Below are 22,881 nucleotides of genomic sequence, written 5' to 3'. Positions count from 1 at the left end.
TGAGGCACTTCTTAATTAATCCTTCATCAAATTATTTTAAATATTTCTTGCCTCTACATTTTTAGAAAAATAGATAAGAAATTAAAAAGGTGAATTATATAACTGCAAATCTTGTATTTTTGGCATCAAAGCTCTTTGACAGAAAGCCTGCAGAACCCAAGAGTTTGGTGTATCAGGGCAAAGTCTCCAGCAACTCTGCACAGGTTTTAGATTGCACTTGTGGTAGATTCTGCTTTATTTCTGCAGAAGCACTGCCCTTCTCCTTGGGCAGACTGTGCACAACCTCATGTTTCATGGCATGACAACTCACTTCGGTTTTATATCAGTTCTTTACTATTGTTTGTAGCAAGGATCAAGTGCAAAGCTCCTGCTCCTGGCCCTGTTCTTGGCTGTGCATTTCCCTCCTGGCTAGGAGGCACCTGATGGGGATGTCTTTGAGAAGGTACCACTCCTTTTCTCACAGTATACAGTGTATATTGCCACATGCCAATCCCCTGTGATGTTAAATACATGTTCCTATTGACATCATAAATTTCTTGTGTTGGAACTCTGGTATGAGGCAGGGCAGGTAATTTGACTCCTCCTTCTCAACATTCAGCTTTTATTAATTTTTTTTCTTTAACTCCATTTGGATAGCTGTACTCTCATACATAATGTATTCCTAAAAATGTATTCAAGTTTGAGCTGGCTGAACATGGTCCCCAGAGTTAGAATCAGTGCTACTTACAACCAAATAATCTAATGGGTTACCCCTGTGTGGGAGAGGCTGGGGATATGGGAATGAATTTCCTCCTGACTTGGAGAAGTGAAGCAGCACTCCAAAAATAATGGAAGGATTCCTAGAAGTGTTTCTGGGCTTCAGAGAAGGAAAAGAAGTGTTTCACCAAGCCTGAGCAATGCATTTGCAGCACAGTAATGTACAGAGAAAGGAAAGAGGCATGGTGCAGAGGGAGAGGATCCAGGTACTGAGCCCAAACAGGCTGGGAGCTCAGATTTGAAACAAGAGGAACTGATGGAGTTGATTATCTAGAAATGAAAGTAATACTAAGTTAGATGGAATTCAAGGGATTTGAACCCAAATATACCTAGAAGTTCAGCTGGATTTGGATAGAAGCTTCTGGGCTGGCACAGGGCTCTGCAGGATGCTGTTTGCACTGCAATCCTGTGTGCAGTGACCTCCAGCTGCTGCTGTTATAGCATGAGCTGTCCTTAGAGAATTGTTAAGAATCAAAAAAGGCATAGGACTCCTTTGAAGCCTTCACAGCCTGATTTTAAGCAGATTTTGGGGAGCCACTGTGTGGGTGTGGTGACCATGGATGGTGCTGGCTCCTCTGTCTCCGGGAAGCTCCCCTGGAGTGTCCTTGAGGAAGTGGAGGAGAAGGACTAACTAACTCCGTTAACCTTCCCTTGCACCCTGGGCTGCTGGAGATGGGGCTGCTCTGCTGGAATTGCTGTGATGTTTTTCTCTGTTGTGAATGAGGGAGCAAAGCCTTTTCATCCAGCGAAATGATCTTTCCATGTTAATCAGCAAGGGCCTTGGCCGGTCTCTGAATTCTTGGAACTGACTTTAAAGAGAGAGACATGCATATGTTTGTGATTATTTTACACCAGCATTATTTTGTAATGGGATTGTTGGCAGAAGCTATTATTGGGAGTTTTCCCTGTCTTAATTTAAACTGAGACTCATCAAATTAAATTGAACCAGAGAATGAGGCATTCAGAGTTCAATATCCTTCCTCTCCTTCTTCCTCCTCTGCTCCCAGTCCCACACATAATGTGAGCCTCAGAGTCCCTTGGCCAGCAGCCCTGCTCCAGGCCTGACAGAGTTTTCTCTATTTGTGAGAACAAAAGCTGTAGTGAGCCTGGAGCAGTCCCCTCAGACTGGCAGCATGCACAGAGCAGGCAACAGATGCTGGCATTTTTTGTAAACCCAAAACCTAATTATGCCTGGAGCAGTCCCACAAGTCTGGGGAGAAAAAACCCTCCAATCTGATTTATGGATTCCAGTCATCACTGCTGGGTTTTAAAGCAGCAGAATATGTTTTTCAGTGATGTTCCCTTTCCTCAACCACAGGAAAACAGGAAGGAGTGAGTGGGAATGATGAGTTTGGTGCCTTCCCATTGTAGGGCTGTGTGTTGGGGCACTCCACATTGCCAGAGGGAAGCTGAATTCTCACTGGGGCATGAAACAGGGAACCTGGCATTTAGCAGGGATGCAGGTGTGGCCCCAGCAGCTGCATTTAGTGGGTGTTTAGGGCTGATGAAGCTGCTTCCAGAGTGCTTTTAAGGATATCTGTCATATTATGATGTCAAAATCCAGTGTGACTCTGTACAGCTTATTATTTGTGCTGTTTCAGAGTGTTTTCGTCTTTATTGAATGGCACTTTATTTCTTGTTTTCATCTATATTGAACAGACAATATGTATTCTTATCACAGTACCTGACCTGCAAGTGGATAGCTGGAGAACCTTGACCTTTTTATGATCCAGGCTTCCAGAGACCCAGAGGCAAAAATATGAAAACTTCCTTTCACAAAACCATAAGTTATAAACTGAATAGCAATTTTTTCCCCCATCAGGATAAAATTTGTGTATGCCTGAAGCAGGAGAAAAGCTACCTAGAGGAGAGGCAAAGCATTTCCCAGAGCCTTGGAAAGACTGGCTCTGATACACCTCCAGGTCAATTGGACCAACAGCCTACGGCAGCTTTTGGACATCTTTTGTGTCTCTACAGATCTCATTTTAGGTGTAAGAGGAATGTTTTTCCTGTGAAGACTAAAGAAAAAATATATTCTGTGTGCTGTGCTTGTGGATGATGGAGAAACGTTGTAGTCTGTAGGCAAGTTCATTGGAATTGTACTTGCAAAACAGTTCAGCCACAAGCAGAAAGTAAAACAGTGGCTTTGGGGTGTCAAGGAGGTGAAGGGCTGTTGAAACTGGGCTCCCAGGGACAGCTGAGAGGAGTCTCTGTGTGCTGGGGAGGTCTGAAATCCACCACGATGGTGTGGACATCTCCTCCAGCACAGGCTGGATCTGGAGGCTGACAGAAAACAGCTTCTGACATGAGGACTTTTGGCACAATCATCTCCTGTTCCTTTGGGAGTTTCAGGCCCCTGGGAGCTGATGTCACTCAGATGTAACGGAGGCAGGGACGTGGCTTTCAGAGGGTGTTGGCAGTTTGTAGAGGGCTGAGCTCTGAGTGGAGCTGACACTCCACACTGGTTGTGAACCTGCTCCCAGACTCCTGGTTGCCCAGGAAAGCTCTCTCTCTGTGGATTTGTCTGTGGTGGTGCCGTGGTTTGGGTGATAGGGCTCTTTTGAGGCAAATCCCATGGTTGTCCCCACTTCACATGCCCTGGTTTGCATGGCAGAGCCGTCTCTGAGTGCTCAGAGCAGGATCCCTTCAAATGCATCCAGCTGGGTGCTGGGAATATGCTCCAGTCCCCCAGTGCATCCAGAGAAGTGCTGCTGTGACACAAAGCCCTGGAACATCTGTGGTTTACCCATTTCCCAGCACCAGGGATGCCACACTACCCATCCCCATGCCCATCCCATCCCATCCCATCCCATCTCATCTCCTTAAGTGCAGCCTCAGCTCTGGGAAAGCTGATGTTGAGACAACAGTTGGACAAAGCACCATCAGTCTTTTTAGCACCCCGGCATGATTTGTTACAGCTGAGTCCTTCCAGCAAATCCTGAAGATTTTCAGCAGCTCCAAGCTTTTATAGCAGATCAGATGTTTCCATCTGGCTGACTGGTTATAAACACACATTTCTCAAGTTGGATTGTTATGCTGTGTTGATATTAAAAAGAAAACAATGAGCAGTGGAGTGTTCATCTGCGTCTGCTCTTGATGACTTGTGCCTCTTGGAAATTAACACAAATAACCAGGAAAATCAGTTTGCCCGTGAAATCCCAAAGACAAAAACTTGAGCACAACAAAGAAACAGGTGCGTATGGGGAAATGTTGAAGGAGGCTGAGCATGATTGCTGCTCTGAGAGAAGCATTCTGGAGCAAGAAAGCCTGTGGAATATTGATAGGGAGCTGCCTGGGTTTTAGAAGTGCCACCATCCACCAGTCCTGTCAGGGTGATGGGACTGACTTTCAGCATCTGTATTCAAAAGTATTGATCTGGACCTTCAGTGTAAGCCTTCACCCAGGGATAAGCCACACTAATTAATTTTCCTCGTTACTTCTGAATCTACGTAATTTAAGAAATGTCTTATTGATTGTGATTTTGATAAGTTAAATTTGTATTCTGTGTGCTGTGAGCATAATGAGAAGGGTTTGCCATTAAGGGCTACTGTGGGTGGTAGTGTGGTGTTATTGGCTGTGGGAAAAGAGAAATACTCTACTTACTGCTCCCTCCCACTTGGTTGCTGACATTTTTGTTGCTTTTGTGCCTGTTGTGGGTATTTTGGATGGATTCAACGATCACGACTAGAAAAGATGTGAAGTACTTTTGCCACTAAAATCTAGCAGCATATCTGCAGTGCAGTCATAGCAGATTTAGGAGATCTCAACTCCAAACCAGATTTACAGCTAAGTCCTACTTGTTCCATCAAACTCTGAATTTCTCCAGTTTAAGATATGGAAAGGACACAACTGCCTCTCTGACTGGTGCAGTGCAAATGGGGAAGAACCTGGATCTGGTTTGCCTTGGCTTTGGTTTCTGTCTAATGCCTAATCTTTGGTGATAGTTGATATTAACCTCTCCCCTAGAACATGTGTGATTTTGGACCATTTGAAATAGAGAACCTCTGAGGTTCTAATGCAATTTATTAGAAAAACATTAGTTTCACAAGGGAGTGAAATCAATTGAATGAGCAATTCACATTTAATCCTCTGTCCTCCCCACCCACACTCCACCCACCTTGGGCAAGAGGGAATTCTGGAGGAATTCAAGCAAAATGTGGCCTGGCAGAGTGTGGCTTCTGGCTGGCCTCCAGCAGCCATGTGTTAGGCTTATCACCTGTAGGATGTGGAGTGCCAGAGAGAGTGACTGGCACCTATAATGTGGAATCTTTGACGAGGGAATTCACTGTGCAGGAGACGACTCTTTCCATGGGGCCTTTCAGGCTGCTTGGCAGTTATGAGCTTTTTATAACAAGTCAAATTTCTTCACCCATCTGCTTGTCTGCTTATGAAAATGCATCCCTCTGGTGCACTTGTTACATTTCATTACTGTTAAATAAAATCAGAAGTCAGCATACCTTGGCCACTGGCTTAGTCATCTGTGTTGGCTTTTGGTGAGGTGCATCTCCTGTCAAAAGCACACAGATGCTCTGGACATAAACATCACCCCCTGTTACAGCTTCCAGGTCTCTAATCATGGAATCAGCTTCATTAATGATGAGTGTAAAGGTAATGCACACCAAACAGCAGCTGCACTGGGAAGCTTTCCAAGTGGAAACGTGATGGATACGTGATGCAGATGTTGTCTTTCATGAACAATTACATTTCCCTTGATTGCACCCTCTTGAGAAGGAAAGCCAGAAAAGGAAGCAAATAGTAAACTTTTTTCCTGATTGCTTAAGTGCCCTTCACAGAATAAGATGCAGTAGAAACATTTGAAGGGAAATGTTAGAGAGAAATTTACTCAGGCCTCAGATATTCTGTATATCAGGTCAATCTCATGGCTTAGCAATCATTTGCACTCCCTGTCCAGTGCTTCTGGAATGGTCCACTCCTCTTGGGGGAAAGAGGAGTACAACAGTCCTGATCTCTAGGGGCAGCCTAAATAGCCTGCTCCAATTTTGCCTTGTTATCTTTAAAGTCTTAAAAATTAAGAACGCATTTTATTGTGCTCTGTATAAACAGTCAGCTCCCAGTGGGAAAGTTAATTAAAATAGCCAATGCATCATATTACCAACCATCTGAGCAGTGCTCAGTGCTCTCTTTTTTATGGCCTCATGAACATAATTCAGGTTGTGCAGATGCAGGTGCACACAGCAGAGATAGAAGATGCTCTTAGTTGTAGGTTCATCGCCTGTTAAAACACAACTATTATTTATTGCAAAGACAAAAACGTTGGGTCTAGCCCAATACTGTGCTAATGAATAAGACACAATCAGTGACTTAGATTAAACATTAAGCTCCCTTCCCTTTCCTTTTTCCTTTTTCCTTTCTCTTTCCTTGTATTGCATTATTTTCAAGTTTCCAGGCCCTCTTGCTTGAGGTTAAAGGGGCTCAACTCCATTCTGTATCTTTTCATCATCTTAATGGTTTTTATTTTTATTTTCTTTCCTTTGCTGGCATTTCTTTAGCTGGTTGGTGTCTAAAGTGGATTGTTAAGAACTGATTTTTACAGTTTTTATATAGGCACCAATATCCATCCACTCCTGATGGTTCAAGTCCCACTTTGGGTGAGCATGTTCTGCCTCCTTATGCTTCCTTGTCATCTTCTTGGGAACAGCGTCCTCTCCACCCCAGCTGGCTTGCAGCAATTTGGCTGCCACTGGTGAAGCCATTCCTGTGGGTATTTAATTTGGAAAGCACAGTGCTTTTCCTCCAGGATGATGGGCAAATAGAAGGGATCCTGTGGGAATGCAAGATGGCACTGTGTATTCATCATATGGAAAAGTCTCTGTGCACGATCCAGTCTTTCAGGTGCTGCTGATGGCACACCAAGCTTTATTTAGCTGGCTTTATAATAAAGTTGTTACCCAAGGCTGTGGGCAGCAGCTCACACCTTTAAATGAGACAGTACCAAAAGTCAGTACTGCTGTACAGAAATTTCCCCACCCTGCCCACCTAAATCCCAATTTTTCCTTTAAATAACTTCCCATTTTACAATAATAACCAAACCTGAGGCCTCTTCATAATGCCACAGTCCTGCTTTGTGCTGTATTCTGGTACAGTAACTCTTTCTGCAGGGGGTATCTTAGCAGGCTATGACTGTGCTCTATCTGTTTATTTATAGGCTCAGGATTAATGTAGTGTGGATGAAAAACATGTTTACTTATAGGATTGTGACTAATGTAGTGTGTGCATTCTACATCAGTAAACATTAATGAATATTCCTCTGTGAGAGGCTGAATAAGCCACTGGATTTTGTGATTCCCACACAGAAAGGCTGGTGCTGCAGCACTGGCACGGGGGGATTCTGTCTCCAGCACAGCAGGATGGAACACTGGACCCATTACAGAGGTCAGAAGCTGATGTTCCTTTAATGAATAATGACTTGGGGTGCTGAAATGTTTATGAGGTTAGCCAGGGGTGACATTAAACCTGTGGGATGGCACCAGTAGCACAGGATCCATTTTTTCATGTAAGTACTATTCCGATTAAATAACTGCATATTGAATATATTGACAAATAACTGAAGTCGAGTGGTTGGGCATTATGGCAGCAGCTATACCAGTCATCATGAAATGAGATGGAAAGCAGTGAAAGATCTGACAGAAAGCTCATAAACAGTGATAGCACAGCAACACCCCCAAGTAACCCAGTTACTCCACCTCAGCCCAGTCCATGCTGCATTCACCCGTTTGCAGCACGCATGCAGAGCTGCTTCTCCCAAGCTTTGCAGCATCTTCCTTTTACACAGAAGCCTTGGCAATGCTAGGAAAAGATCTGAATGGGAATTTGAATAAATCACCATAGAGCACAGCTGCATTTATCCCCTTGCAGCAGAGCCAAGAGCCATGCTAAGGCAGGAAGGTCTCCTGTGAAATGATGTTCCCTGCAGCTCAGCACCTCTGTTATCTCTGTGCAATGCAGATGCCTGCCCATGATTGGCACCCTGTGCCTTCCAGCCCCCAGCAAGAATTGCTGTCTGAGCTATTCTCCAGCTTTCTTTTCCCCTGACAGCTCTCCTTACAGCTTTCCAGCCATCCTACATGTTTGAATTCCTCAAGAAGTTTTGAGTGTGGTTCCTGCAAATTCATCTCAATGCAGGAGCACGGGCTGGTGCTGAATACCCAGGACAGGTGCATGTGTTGTATTTGAGAGATCAAACTGATGTGTTTGTGCATCAAATATTGACTGAGGGAGATCCACCAGACCCTCCCTAGCTGAAAGGGAGAAGCATTTTTGGCTGTAGCTTGTATTTGCAGAGGGTCTGGCTGGCAGACACAGCCTGGGATGGTGGGTGCATCCTTTCTGCACTCTCTTGAGGAGGCTTTAAGCCATACCCTGTTCTGGCTGTTCTTGCCTCTTCCTTCATCCCTCCCAACTTGTGCCCTCATTGCTAAACCCTCCCAGGTGCAAAATGAAGGAGCCTCCTCCTCGTTCTCCTGACACCACCTTGATTGGGAGCTGTAAAAGGAACAGAATGTGCTGGGTAAATACTTGCAGTCCCTGGTCACAATTTGGGAAAGAAGACAGAGAACTTCCTGCAGGCAAGTTTACTAGATAACGTGCAAGAACAAAAGCTGCCAGCCAGGGACTGTTCTGCACTGGAGCCCCAAAAGGGTTCTTGGGGTTCTGTGTAGTGTCACCATGCTCCATTATCCCCATTAATACTTTACCAAGCAGAAGAAGAAAGTTTTCCTTTGAAGATATACATTAGGAAATCAGCTTATTATGGCATTAAAATAGTGACAGTTTTGCTTGGGGGAAAGGGAAGCAAGCAGCCCAGCTATAAATACTGCATGGGAGCGATTAATAACTTCAGGAATAAGCAAGTGTTACAAACTAGAAATTTACTTGCTGTGGTCCCTAAAGCTGAACCTGCTACAGCTCTGATCTTGTTAGTTCATTCTTTCATCCTTTCTGAGCCTAATGCAAACCCTTGGGGGAGCACTTCAGGCCTAGATGGTGCCAAGTACTAAGGCACCATAAAAAGAACATTTTCAGAATGATGTGATGGACTAGTTGGGAAAGGAGGCAGAAACATACTGGGCTTAGAGCTAACTTTTTCTATCAATTACTGTAATATGGCAAAATGTGTATATATCTTTATTGTATGGTTACAGATTGTCTGGGAAAAAAAAAAACCTCTCTTTGCTAGTGGACATGAAGGAAAGCACTTTGTCTGGTAAGTGTAATAAAAACTGACCAGTACACCCTGCTGTAAAGATGAAAAGTGCTGTAAATGTGTCACTACCTGTTATGTGTTTGTATGAGAGATTTGTAGCCATTGAGACAAGCTGCCCATAGGGAGGACCCTGGGAATTTGGGAAAGGGGATTGTGCTTACAGGGGTATTGGGCAGACAGATCCTGCTGTAATCCTTCCCATGAAGCACTTTTCTGAAATCTCTGTTATCAGTGGCAAGACAGTACAATCTAATTACAGACCCATTTGGTCTACAGGGTTATCTCGAGTTCCAGGATCAAAATAGGTCTCAGCATGACAGCTCAGCTGTAATCACAGAGAGAAACCCCCTTTGCTCCCTGGGTCAGTGCAAATGCTGTCACTGAGACTGGGCAAGGGTTTGACACGTTTGCTGGAGTAAGGTGGAAAACATTTTAAAACCCTTTAATAAAAACTAGTTGTCCAAGTGCTTTGCAATGAAATCTCTTTTGATGGGTTTTGCTGAGAAGAAAACTTCATGCTGATCAGCTGATGGCAAGTTTAATTTAGTCTGGTGTTCCCTCAGGAGGCCTTGGCTGCCCCATTTCATTAATCCTCTGTGATTTGTTCATTTGGGAAGGACATTTTTGTTGCTGCTTTTTTAACTACATGTTTGTATAGCTGCTGGCATAACCCCAAGTGGATCTGTCAGTAATGACTATTTCATAAACTGTTAACAGAGATGTGTCCTGTGCAGATGTGAGGAAGTGATTGGGTGTCTCAGACATGAAGCTTTTTCTTCCAAAGCCTCCTGCTTCTTTTCTCAGCCCAGGTCAGCCCCCTGCTCTTCCCTCACGTCCACAGTATTGTTCTGGAAGAAAAAACAACATCTTTATTGGGATTTCATGCATAACTTCAAAGGCCCTTAATGATTAGAGCTAAAATCTTGGCTTGTCTTATCTCTTGTTATATCTAGCTAATGTGTTATCCCTAACAAAAATGAAGTGAACAAGGTAATCCTTTAAGTTAATAACTTCAGGAATCAATAATAATTCTAGATGCTGTGATTTGCTTTCTGCTTTCAAATTTAGATCAGTAAACTATGTCCCTTCAGCTCCTCTGATAGAAAATGGCCAGAAGATCCCCTTTGAAGTGATGGGCTTTTATGGCTTGTTATCTGTTAATAGTATTTATAATCTAATGGAGAACAACTTTCCAAATCTGTTTGAAATATTTTGAAGCTGCTTATCATGATGTAGCATTATAATCCAGCACTAATTCACATTAGCCAAGGTTTGGATTTCAATTTACAGTTGCAATACTAAAGTTTATTTAGCCAAAGCATTGACATTGGTGTGGTGCTCACACAAACAAGGTGCAGTTACAGAGCTCTCTTCCACATTTCCCTCACAACTTTGGACCAATTTTCTAAATTATGGACAAAGATGAGATTTTGGGGGTTTTAAAGTTTTTAAATCCAGAGGGTTCTGAAGAAAAACAAGACACATTATTTCCTTGCTCTGAAATTTGCCTCTCTTGCTGTCTCTAACCCTGACAAAAACCTTAACACCCCAGGCCTTCCTGGTGTGGTTGTGGCCAGTCTTGCCTTGGTGGTAACAAAGCCAAGCTGGGAAGAAGTGGCCATGTGCAGAGGCAGGAGGTGCATTTCCCCATCTGCCATTGGGCTGAGTTCAAAGCAGTTTCTTTTACCATTTCATCCTCTAAATTACTTGAGCAGGATTCACTCATTCTCCTGGCATTTCTGTGCATATTGCACAAGTACCCTCCAGTACAAAACACAAATAAACATCAAAGCAGGGAAAATAATTTGACTTCCTCATCTTTTTGGATGGGCCTTTTTAAAATTTTTTTATTTTATATGTATAATTCCTGAAGTAGCCTGTGGCTGATATTAAAGTGCAAGCAGTTGAAATAAAGTGACAGTGAGTCAGCTTCTTGGAAAAAAAGGAAACTTTTCAAGTATTGTAATCAGATTGTCTGAAAAACAATATAATAGAAGAGAGGAGGTCTTCTTTCAACAGAAAAAGCCTGAACTAAAAATGAAAATTTTCCTGGTTTTACTATTTTTTTGTCAGTTCTCTGCTGTGGGGCAGGACCTTGACAGTATTCCCAGGGAGCAGATGGAGGAGAAGAAGAGCAAAAGTGCCTGTAGCTGTTCTGCAGCTCTTGACCTGTCCATATCTTTGTTCTGTCCCTCTCTCACACACTCTAATTTGGGTGGTATCTCTACGTCCCACAAGCAGCTGCTGCAGCACCTGGGCAAGGTTCCTTATCTCAGGGTGTTCGTGGCTTGGCAACTGGCAGCAATGGAATCCAAGGAAATATTTCTTCAAAGGGAGTGTTGGCAAGCAGCACTTTAGTGGGAACAGCTTCACGTAGACTCAGATTTATACGGTGCTTTAAAAATAAATCATAAATGGAAAGTGGAAAATTATGTTCCCTTCTGTGTTGGGAGGGCTTGGAGCAGGCAGGAACACAGTGGGGAGATTCCAGCCTCCCCTCTCCCTGGGCTTACTGCCCGCTAGCCTGCCTGCTCTTGCTCCTGACACCTTCTTTATTATTATAAAGAAGGTTTGGGATACACAGGGGTGGTTATTGTGTCAAATCAGCTAATTGGGGAATTGCTGAGAAAAATGGTCTTTTTGGAAACTTTCTCCTGAGTGTTGACATTGCTGTTTCATACCTGTGAAGCTGGAAAATAGCTGCTGAGGCTGCTTCTCAGCTTTGGGCACATTTGGCCTTTGTTTGCATTTCCTTGTCCCCATTTAACTCCATGGACTTCATAGAATGGCTTGGGTTGGAAGGAATCTTGGAGATCAGCTAGCTCCAATCCCTCCCATGGGCAAGGACACCACTCACAGCCCTGGGTTGCTCAGGGCCCATCAAACCTGGCCAAGTCATTTGATGGCCAACTTTTCACTTTTGCTTTGTCTTCCAGGGTGTTTGGGTACCCTGTGCCCATGTACCCAGCTCCTGCCAGGCAGTTCTGGCTCCTGGCAGCACATCCTCCTCTCCTGCTCCTCCCGTGCCCCCCAGCTGCTCTAATGAAGCCTTTTCATGCAGAGGGGTGAAGGTGGAGTGACCCGAGCTCTGTCAGCACCTGAGCACGGATGGGGTCTGGCACCCTGTCATTCCCAGCTGGCCTGGGATGCTCTGGTGTGGCAGGAGCAGGGAGCACAGCTCCTGCCCTCCTCACACAGCCCGTGCTGTGGCACAATTTGCTGCCTCAGCACACCTCGTGCCTCCCCCCAGCTGCTGCTCAGGGCTCTGTGTGCGCCCATCACTTGATCACCAGTGGAGTGGCACCTCAGAAGCGTGCTGCTCTCCCACAGGGGCACTTTGGGAAGCTGAGCACCTCCAGGCACGTGGTGGGAGCTCCTCACAAGCCCATTTGCACTTGGTTATCTTCTGCTGTGCTTTGGGCTCTGTCCTGCTGCAGACGTGGCCCCAGGCTCTGCATCTCTGCTGGCTCTCACGTACCACTCCCTTCAATCCCGGCACAGCTCTGAGCAGCAACAGCTCTGATATTTGCAGGCAAGGGTAGCACAGACTCATCTAACTCTAGGTGTTTCATTACCCCAATTGCACTGGGGAAATATAATGTTTAATGGCTTTGTGTCACTTGATCTAACAGGCCCCTCTTGGGCCGTGTAACATGACCTACAGAAATGGTGTTGAATTTGCAGCCTGTTGAAATTTTTCCTCGTCCTGCCAGGACCTGCTCCCTCCCACTGCTCACCGGTTTGCAGCAGGTTCCATGAGCTGCCCTGGTGGGGAGGATGGAGGCATTCTGGCAATATGAGCTACTGGCTCTGTCCTCCTCCTCTCTGACTGTCAGAGAGACAGAGTAGAAAATTACATATCTGCTTTCCACAAGCAGCTACAAATCACTGAACCTCCATAAAAACCATCTTGTGATACTCTGCTTTTCAGCTTGTCTTATTTGCTTGTTTACTCACTAATTTTTTTAGCTTCAGCGGCTTGTAATGGAATATTGGTTATTAGCAGGAATTAGCAGGATTTGGCTGCTTAGCTTTCCAGAGTAGACTAATTTGCTTCTGTATATGTTATGTGCAAATACAAAATCTGAATTTAAACAACCAAAAGTTCATTAGAAATATTGGCAGCATATTCTAATCATCAGGACCATTTTCCTTGTTCCTTCCCTCTGCCAGGTGCTTTGGAACCACTCCTCCTTTGAAACACCCTTGATTTAATTTACCATTCTTGCTCTAGGTGTCCTTTGCTCCCTGTAATTAATCGATGTTTTGAGCCCGTAACATTTGTGGGGGACATAGTCAGAAGGATCCTGTCTGGTGTGTGCTGATTGACATTTCAAATGCCCAATTTCTTCTCTGTGCCCTCAGAGTTCAGGACTCCTGTGAAAAGCACAAATTAACACTTGAGACTGGCTCCTGTTGGAGCCAGAGCTGAGAAGGGAGACTCACCTGGAGTGGGTGAGATGGAGCAGTTCAAAGGCTGCTGGCTCCTCTGTCCCTGTGGGTAGTGCCTACCTGGGAAAGGCACTCCTCACAAAGGAGGGAGGTTCTGCCTCTCTCCACCCTTAGTCCTGCAGTGTCCTCCTTTTCTCTCCAGAAATGTGTCCTCTCGTCCTTTTGGACAGGCTGTGAGGCATTACAGGTGCTCTCCAGTACAGGACTTAGGGTTCTGCCCCCGTCCAGAGCCCACCACAGCACAGGCACCTTTCCACACTCTCCAGTTTCCATTTTACACTACTGGGAATGTGTTTTTGATGTGAACTTCTTTTCCAAATGCACTGTAGAAACAATGATTTCAGGAACACAAAACATGATGGGTGTGTTAATCCTTGTGCAATGCAGAATGCTGATGGGCTCAATTAGGAAAATCATGAAAACTGCAAAGAATGGTTCAGGATAAAATAAAGGAATTCTCTCGGTAGCATTACATATTCTTCACAGCTTTGTATGCTATTTATAGCAATATATTTGGCAATCCAGATTGAATACATTGTCCTTGCAACTTCCAGATCTGGAGCTGGTAAGACAAGGGTATCTGCATGTCTGTGTGCAGCCACACCTTGAGTGCTGAAATTGTGCTTGTGTGTGAGGTTCTTGATATTTTTTTAAGGAAAAAAGCTTTTGCGTTTCGTTTGGCTTTGTGCATGTCAGAGATCCCATTTCTCACTGACTTTGCAGCCTGTCAAACAGAGGTCTCATTTTATGGCTTCTGTAGTGGCTTTGGGACCACCACCTCTTGTCCTCTCCTCAGCTTTGCTCCTGGAGGTGTGTTCAGCTGAGCTGTGGCAAGCAAAGGCACTTTGCCTCTGACTGAGGCAAACGTGGCTCTGGGAGTGAGGGAGTGTCTTTGCTTCCACTGCTGCTGCAATGCTTTCCACCTACTACAGACATGCTCCTCTGCCACCTCCAATTCTGGCAGATTAAAGATTTCATGTGCTCTTAGGAGCACCTTTGGTATCAAAAGCAAAAGGGACTAGTGGTTCAAAGTCATTCAGAAGTGTAGAAAAATTCCATCCTGAATTAGATCTTGATTTTTTTAAGGCTGTGACAGTGGCATAAGTAAATAACAATGAAGACCTAGGAGAGATTAAAATGGAAAGAGGCTGTGCCAGCTCCTGCCAAACAGATCTACGTAAAGAAAAGACAGTCTCTTCTCTATCATACATATCTGTTGGCAAAATTCCAATCACCCAGTGCAAAATAATAACTAAAGAAACTACTTAGTGCAATGCACCACCTATCTTATAAAAAATTTCTACACATTTACTTCTTTGGTAATAATAAACCTTTTTACCCAATATATTTCTTAAGGCTATGGTCTAGTTATAAGCTTCAGACTTTAATGAGGTTTAAATCTGGTACTGGGCTCCTCATCCAGTCTGTTGTCAGCCATCACTCAAGCCTCTGATTCCTCCCTTGAATCAAAAATGTGCCGTCCCCTCCTGCTTTCTTTTGGCATGCTCTGCACATTTCCTCTCATTTTCTGGCTCTCTTGAGCTTTAAGAGTATGCTGGGAAATAATAAGAGAGAAGATAAAGAGTTGATTTAATGCTTAGCAAATATTGGAAGGATGTTTGTACATGTGATTAGAATTTATTTGTTCTTTCTTAGGTAGCAGAGGAGGGTTTGATGTAATAGCTGAGAACATACATGGCAGAAGTTGCTGAGGAAGGCCTTTCAATGGTGACAGCTATGAATTTAAAATTAGCAATTGCAATTCACACCTAAAGAATCCTTTATGGAGTGGAGAGGGATTTCTCAGCAGTGTGGATACAGCTACAATCAATAGGCACAAATCCATGGCAGGTGGATGCAAGGAATTTGAGGTGTGCCCGAAATTTGCAAGGAAATGCTATGGTGAGAGAGGTTTGGGAAAGGTAGAAGAGATTATCTAGTAAATTAAAAGGTTTCCTTCTTCTCTTATTTGGCATCAGACCCTCAATCAAAGCCCCTTGTGCTGGGGAGCAGTGGGTGTCACAGATGTTGAGTTCTGGTGTGGGCCAGTGGCCTCTGAAGGATCCCCTGGGCTCATGGGTGAGTGTGATACAGGGAATCTGAAAATGCTGAGCTGCTCTGATGTCTGAGCTGTGGTGTGGGGGTGTTACAAGAGTGTTCTGAAGGAAAGACCTCATTGGTCTGCAATGAACAGAAGGAAAAGGAGAAAGGAAGGAAATCAAAGGTGATGGGAATTGGAAAGAGAATAAAAACCTGGGTATTTAGAAGAAGAGATCTCTGTTTGAACAGACAGTCTTGTAAGAAAGTGATATAAAAATAAACTTAATTTGCTTCCTAACATGACATTGCAGCAACATAAGGTTGGACTAAATCCTGAAATGGTTTATTGCAGAGAATATAGAGTAAAGCTCGATCAAATCATTTGTGTATGAAGAATGAAGGAGCATGTAGGAAAGTGGAGTTGTATTGCAGAAAAAAAGTCTGTTGCAGAAGGAAAATAGACATGTGGTTCCAGTTCAGCAAAGGCTGTAAATGATGCTTTCATCTTTCTCTGCTGAACATCAAAGGAGTTTGTAATGAGCAGGCAGCAAAGAGGGTGCAGAGTCAGACCTCAGAGCAGCTGGAAACTGAGGAATTGGGTAAAGGGGCTGGGGATGCCCAAGGGACACAGCCACCCCTGGCTGGCTTCCCTGGGTGCAAAGCAGCTGTGGCCCCTGGGTCAGCTCCAGCATCTTCCAGGACGAGCACTTAGTGATTCCAAAGGGAAATGAGAGCAAGTTACACTCCACAGTCCAACAAACCAAAATATTGAAAACATACCTACATTGGCTATCAAATAAGAACCTCAGTAGCTTTTTAAAATGTTTTGTTGTCTCTGGTTTTGATGGCAGTGAGAGCAACAGAATCAGAGAAATTAATGGAACACATTTGAAGTGAGACATTGTTGCCAAAGTACAGTGGTTGTTTTTGCCTTTTTTTAAAGATTTATGGATGGTAGGGAAAAACCAAAAGAAAAAGAAAGCATAGAAAGCCAAATGAACTGTCAGAGCTAAAAAGTGTCGTCATTCTGGAACTGGCTGAAAAAAGTCAATAGAAGACAATTGACTTTAGATAAATCGTCAAAAAAATGTCAGCACTTGAGGCTCAGAGAAAGGCCTCTTGACAGTGGAAACTTATCATTTTCCTTGATAAAAGTCTGTTAAGATTATTAGAAATGCATTGATAAGAAGTTTATAGAGCAGCTTTGAAAATAAACGATGAAAGGAAGATGACAAAGAGCAGCTCTGCCAGAGGCAGGAGAGCAAGTGCTCTGTAGCAGGATGACCTGTGCTAGAGAGGGAGAAATTGAAAGCAAGGATATGAAATACATTTTTCTTGAGCTGTAATTTTTTATGATCCCAAAATACTTTGATATGGAATGCTAAAGATTTCTTATAGAATTGTAATTCCCTAAACTGTAGTGATGACTATGAAGGTTGAGATTGCTACTCTGCTAGCAAGATTGCTTGTACCTCCAGAGGCTCATTGCACGATCTTTGCTTATAACAACGGGTGTTTACTCATGGGAGTTGTCCATTTGCTCTTTTCCATCAAAAATGTGGGGAGAAAACCAAATTTTTACAATACTTTCATTCAAGCAGCCTGGGGTGCTGCAAGACTGGAACCCAGCAGCAGCAGCAGCAGCAGGGAGAAGCCCTGGGTGGCCCAGGTTGGTGAGGCTGTGAGCTGGGACACACAACAAATCAGAGCCCTCTTTAACCCTTTGGAAATCACTTCTGGGAAAATGCCTTTATGGGTTCACTGCTCCTGCCCAGCAGTGCTGAAGGCAAGATGTTGGTGCTGAAATGGTCCAGACATTTCTGTGGATGCTGTGGATCCACTGGGCTGAGGGAGGAAGGGTTGAAACAATGGCTGTGCTTTAAAAAGAAAGTCCAGAATTGTGGAGAGAGTATAATTACTCTTATCCCAGTGCCTGAGCTTGAGCAGCAGCAGGAAAGCTCCTTACAGACAGGTTCTTCTGATGCCTTTTTTGAAATAGTAACTCACAGAATGCTAACCTGGGGAACTGCCCATGTCCATCACCTGCTGCTTCCTGGCATCCACATTTCCTTGGGTTTGACTTCCCTGATGCCAGTAAAGGGGGGTGTGGAGTTTCCTCTGCACTCGTGTGAAGGAGATTTGCAGGCAGAGTGAAATACTGTGGTTGAAGGACTCTATCTTGATGTGATTTATTTAACTCATGAAAAATGTAAGAAGATTGAATTATATTGACACCATATATCATATTGCTGGGTGAAAAATTAAGATATATTAGTGGAATTTAAGTGACTAGTTTATCACTGAATTTGCATCATGATTAGCCCAGCTGTCTCTGCAGTGTGCTCTGCCCTGGGCTTGGGCAAGAAAGCAGCAGGCAGGATGTCCAGGTGCTTTAGGAACTGCAGACCACAATAAAGCACACAGAGGTGTGTGGCTATTGTGGAGTCATGTCTTAATCTGCATTTTGATGATACCAGACTTGACAGAGTGGCAGGACAAAATTAAAGGGGAGGATTTGCACCAAGGAGGAGGCATTAGTGAAACTCAGAGGGTTTTGTTCAAGACTGAGGAACAAAAATGAAGTAATTTTCAGGACAAAGGGAAATTTAAAGTGTGCTCTCTGAAATACTGTAATTTGTCAGTACCAGCAGAAGGAGAGACACAATTCCAGTAATCAGCAAGAGAGGAAAAATTCATAATAAACCATGAAGAATCCTGTTCATTCAAAGGTTTTTTTTTTTTTGCTTATTAATAGAAATCAGGGAAGAAAAGCAAAGTAGTCAGTGAAAATTGTAGTTAAGATTATTTTCTAATCTTAATTTTCAGTTATATATTTTATTCTTTTTCTAAACACTTTCAGGTCCATCTCCTAAAGGGTAATAATATCAAATTAAAATAATCTGAATAGAATTGAATTCTAGGAATATTTAATACTTTTATACTAGAATTTTTGAGAAACACAGATTTTAATTCTCAATTTGAACCTCCAAAATCAAATGAAATATGTAATTTAACAGCACAGTTTATTATCTTTATTATCTATACCTTTGCCCTCATCCCTTCTGCCATGTTTGAGTCAGGGATTTCAATTTCAGGTTAAAATGCAGAGTAAAATGGTGTCTGAATGGTGCAGTGCCCATCAAAGCATGGCTGGATGGTGCTGGGCTTCCTCTCCTCACAGGTGCTCACACTGCACAGCATCGAGAGCTCCTGAAAATGTCATGTGAGGTGCAACTGCACAAATTACCAATTCAAAGGTTATGGATAGAAAATGCTGTCCAAGGGAAAACGCCATCATGTTTAAAATCTAGACTGACTAAGTGGCTTAAGAGGGCAAAATTTAATTAAATGCCTGGAGCCAGCATGAACTGTCGGGAATAAATCTAAATTAAATATGATTGCAAAGTGATCTAATAGAATGAGATAAGTTATAAATAAATTAGACATAGCTTGTGCGGCAGAAACAAATCAACAGAAAGTCCTTGGGTGTATATCAGTCCTGGTGCATTTTTATGACACAAATCAAAATAGGATGAGAATTCCTGACTGTACAGCAGAAAGGAGCCTATAAACATGATTGACAAATCTGCCAACAAAAGTTGAGTCCGTGGGGGGTGGCGATGGATCATGCAGCAGTTTCTGTGTAACATGCTCTTGGTTGCTGAGAGGTTATGAATTATTACAAAAAGCCTGGGTTGCTGCTCTGCTTCTTTAATAGCAGAAATGGTGGCAGATTTAAATGGAGAACTCTTGATACAGAAATTAAATGCCATTCCCAGAGCACACTTAATGGTTTTACCTTACTTTCTGCCAATGAAACATGGCTTGTGACTGCAAAAGTAAGCCAGGGAAATTGTCTGCTAAATTGGAATACTCTCTGTGGTTAATCCAGGTCACAATTAACACAGTAATCCAAGGATTTGATTCCTGATAAAAAAACACATGTGCTGCATGATTTTGTGTTGCAAAAAGCAAACTGTAATTAACTTGTAGCCGTTGCTTGAGATGAGCCAATAAATAAATTAAGATGAGGCTGGCCGCTTAGCAAATTGTATCAGCAAAAAACCAAACGAAATCAAAAGGCACCTCAACAGTGGCAAATACCAATGTTTTAGCAGCTGGCAAGAGCCAGCTCTTCCCCAATTAAAACAGCTTCAAAGAGAATGCCTAGACTTCTTTTAGAGAGATATAACCTTAGAAAAAGGAAATGTGTACAAACAGACAAATTTAATTGTTCAGCCTATTGCCCTGTGAATATGTGTGTGTTAATTATGATTTCTCCTGGCACAGTGACACACGGCAGCTTCAGGGGAGAGAAGCAGGTAAAGGGCACACCCAAGAGAAAAAGAACGAGTGTAAACAAATGTTTGAAATCTGACTGAATCAATGTTTTTTTAAAAGGAAAATGTGACCAGGAGTGTCAGGAGACAGGTGAGGCTGCCCGTGGGACCAGGGAGTGCAACTGTCCCATTGTGGATGGCAAAATGACAGAGCTTGGTGGCATCAGACCACTTACTCCTGAACAAAGGATCAAAAAGCACCCAGCACTTTTGCTGAGCTCCTCTCGGAAGGCTGTGAGGGGAGGGCAGCCTGCATTGCTGTGTGCTTGGAAGCCATCCTGCCCTGGCAGGAGCTGGGCTGCTGCGAGGCTCCCGGCTCTGCTTTGGGGGTACCGCGCGTGTCGTGCGGCGGCACCAGAGAGGGTCTTGTCCTCTACCTACAAAAGGAAATAAAAGTCTTTCTGATAGAAACACTGCATCTGTTTCAAAGCTACAAGGAAAAGAATTAACTCTGTTTCTGGTCTGCAAGCGCCACGTTGCTAGTGGGAATGTTTACCATGGTCCTTGGGCCAGTGCAGGGCTGCCCATTGTGTTCTTTCCATCCCAACACCCATGTGTGTGTGGCTGCTCAGCCTGGGCAGTCAGCACAGATACAGCTACATCCCACGTTTATCTCTGGATTTCAGTGTAAGAGAGGTCAGATTTCCTATGAAATTGTGGTTCCTCCAGCCTGCATTTCATTAGTTGGTCACAGAACCTATTGCAGAGACTGATGATCAGCAAAATAAGACTGTCAACTCCCCCTAAGCTGCCTCTTGCTTTTGGGTGAAAGCACAATGTTGCTTTTTATTTTCCAGTCCTTATCTTGCTTTTTTTTTTAGTACAGTGTGAACTGATTCTGGCATGGAAAAACATGACAGTTCCCTGAATCAGCAGACATAGGTTTTAGAATGAATAGGGCTTCTGTGGGAAATTTATTAGGTTTAGAGACAGAATTACAATGGTGGTGGATAAAGTAGAGAGGAATATAACCTTGAGGAAAAAAATGAAGCAGTCTACTTCCCAGTCCCCAGCCTATTTTTCAAGCCAGCTCTGTACAAACTCAAACTACTATTTCCCAACCATCCTTTTAATTACTATTATTATTATTATTATCATCATCATAGTCATCATTATAACTATTATTATTGAGCTGTTTCTGCATTTTGCTCTGCCTCCCCCATGCCCTCAGCAACAGGGTATGTTTATGGCAGGAACAGTGTCTGTAGCTGCCTTTAGTGGAAGAGGGAAGTGAGATGAGCATTTAAAATGGGAGTTGTAACTTGGTGTCCTCTGCAGGAGTGGATGCAGGGGAGCAGACAATCAGCAATTGCTGTACTTCCCTTCCCTGCCCAGAATGGGACTCTGATCTCAGCAGGAAAAATGTCTTTTGAGAAAAGGCTTCACAAATCACACCCCTATCACATTAAGTAGGTTGTAGCCCCAGGACCTGAATTTGTCCAGTGAGTGTGACTTGATCTGTACTTTCCTTGCTGCTCCTGTTTTAAACACCAGCCTCAGCCCTGAGCAGGTCACAGCTGCTTTGCTGAGCTCAGGTCATGGGGCTGAGCGTGACAGTGCAGGAGGTGCAGGAGGAGAACCTGGGCACAGGTGGGACAGGCAGGGCTGGCCCCAGGCACTGCTCCACAGGTGCAACCCTCCTGTGGATGCAGCCCTGTTCTCTCTGCCCTGAGGTGCTGAGCAGGGCAGACACTTTCTAGCAGCTCCTTTACCTGAGAAATGAAGCCTCTTTCTCCATGGGAGTGTCCCTAACTTGGCTGGCTTTAGGAGCTGGGGGAGCACATTTGCAGGGCCATTGGATTAAACCACATTTACATGAACACCCGAGGAGAGAAAATATGGAGCTGGCACAAATGCTGTCAATAGGAGCTATTGGAAACAAACATTTGCCACCACAGGGACCTTTTTATTGCTCTGGTATTGGAATCCCTTTGCCAGCCTTATTTGTTAATGGTATCTATACAGGAAAAATGCAGTGCAAATACTCTGAGGTACAGCTACTTTGCTGCCTTGCTTCACCTGAAGATTTGTCCTTGTGCACTAAGGTAGAGGGGACCTGTTCCTGATCAAAAACTGGTGAAACACATTCATAATTAGATGTAAAATGAATTGACTTACAAAACATTAGTCATCCTCACAGTTTTAAGTAACTAATGTCATTGGTGAAGTTAACTCTCCTTAACTCACACACAGAGAAAAGCCAGGATAAGTAATTGTCTGTTGTTGGCATCTTAATTTTGGAGCTCAGTGCAATATATTTGGTTGCTTGTTTCATGGATCTAATCATTGCTTTATTTGATATCCCTACCCTAGCTGGTATTCATTCTGTAGTTTCATTAAAGAGCAGAGGATATCAAGATAAATCAATCAGCCTTTTCTCTTCATCATGGGACAAGTTTTCTCCTGCAGGGGAAGAGGCTCTTTGTCACTTACTGAGTTTTGGCATCCCTTAGCTGCTGTTTCATTGCACCTTGGGTTGCTGCTGAGTGCCCTTGCATGGACTGGCTGGTCTGGGGTTCAGAAGCTGCTGGACTTTGCAGAGCTGGTTTTATGAACTTGGTAATCTCGAAAGATCTTAAAAGTCTTTTCCAACTGAGACAATTTCATGATTCCAAAGAGCTGCTGCATGTGTTGTCAGAAGAAGCTGCAGCTGCTGCCCTGCTCCCCTAAAAGCAGTGTGCTCTGGTTGTGCCCCTGGCTGGGTGAGGCTCTGTGTGGAGGCAGGATGCTCAGTTCTTGCCATTGCCAGCTCCTGGGGGCCGGGCTGGGCTGGGCTGGGCTGGGCACGGTGCCCCCATGGGCTGTGGCCACTGGCATCACTCAGTGCTGGCCAGGGCTGGGCAACCACCCTAGCTTTGGACTTGATTTCCATTTTTATTACTGCTGCACTTGGGGAAAATGAGAAAGTTAGTTATATCTGTGTTCACGTTCACATCTCCATTGTTAGCCATGACCCAACATGCCACGTTCTGCTGTTGCAGCACCCAAGTGAAATTGCATTTCTTAATAGGCAAACTCAGCTGCACAGAGTCTGCAAGGGGCTCTGCAGAGATGTAATAACAGCTTGTT

The sequence above is a fragment of the Pyrgilauda ruficollis genome, unplaced genomic scaffold, assembly GCF_017590135.1.
Source record: "Pyrgilauda ruficollis isolate IOZ18807 unplaced genomic scaffold, ASM1759013v1 scaffold57, whole genome shotgun sequence".
In the NCBI taxonomy this organism is placed as follows: Eukaryota; Metazoa; Chordata; class Aves; order Passeriformes; family Passeridae; genus Pyrgilauda; species Pyrgilauda ruficollis.
The sequence above is the reverse complement of the archived record's forward strand: the minus strand, read 5'-3'. Positions refer to the sequence as shown.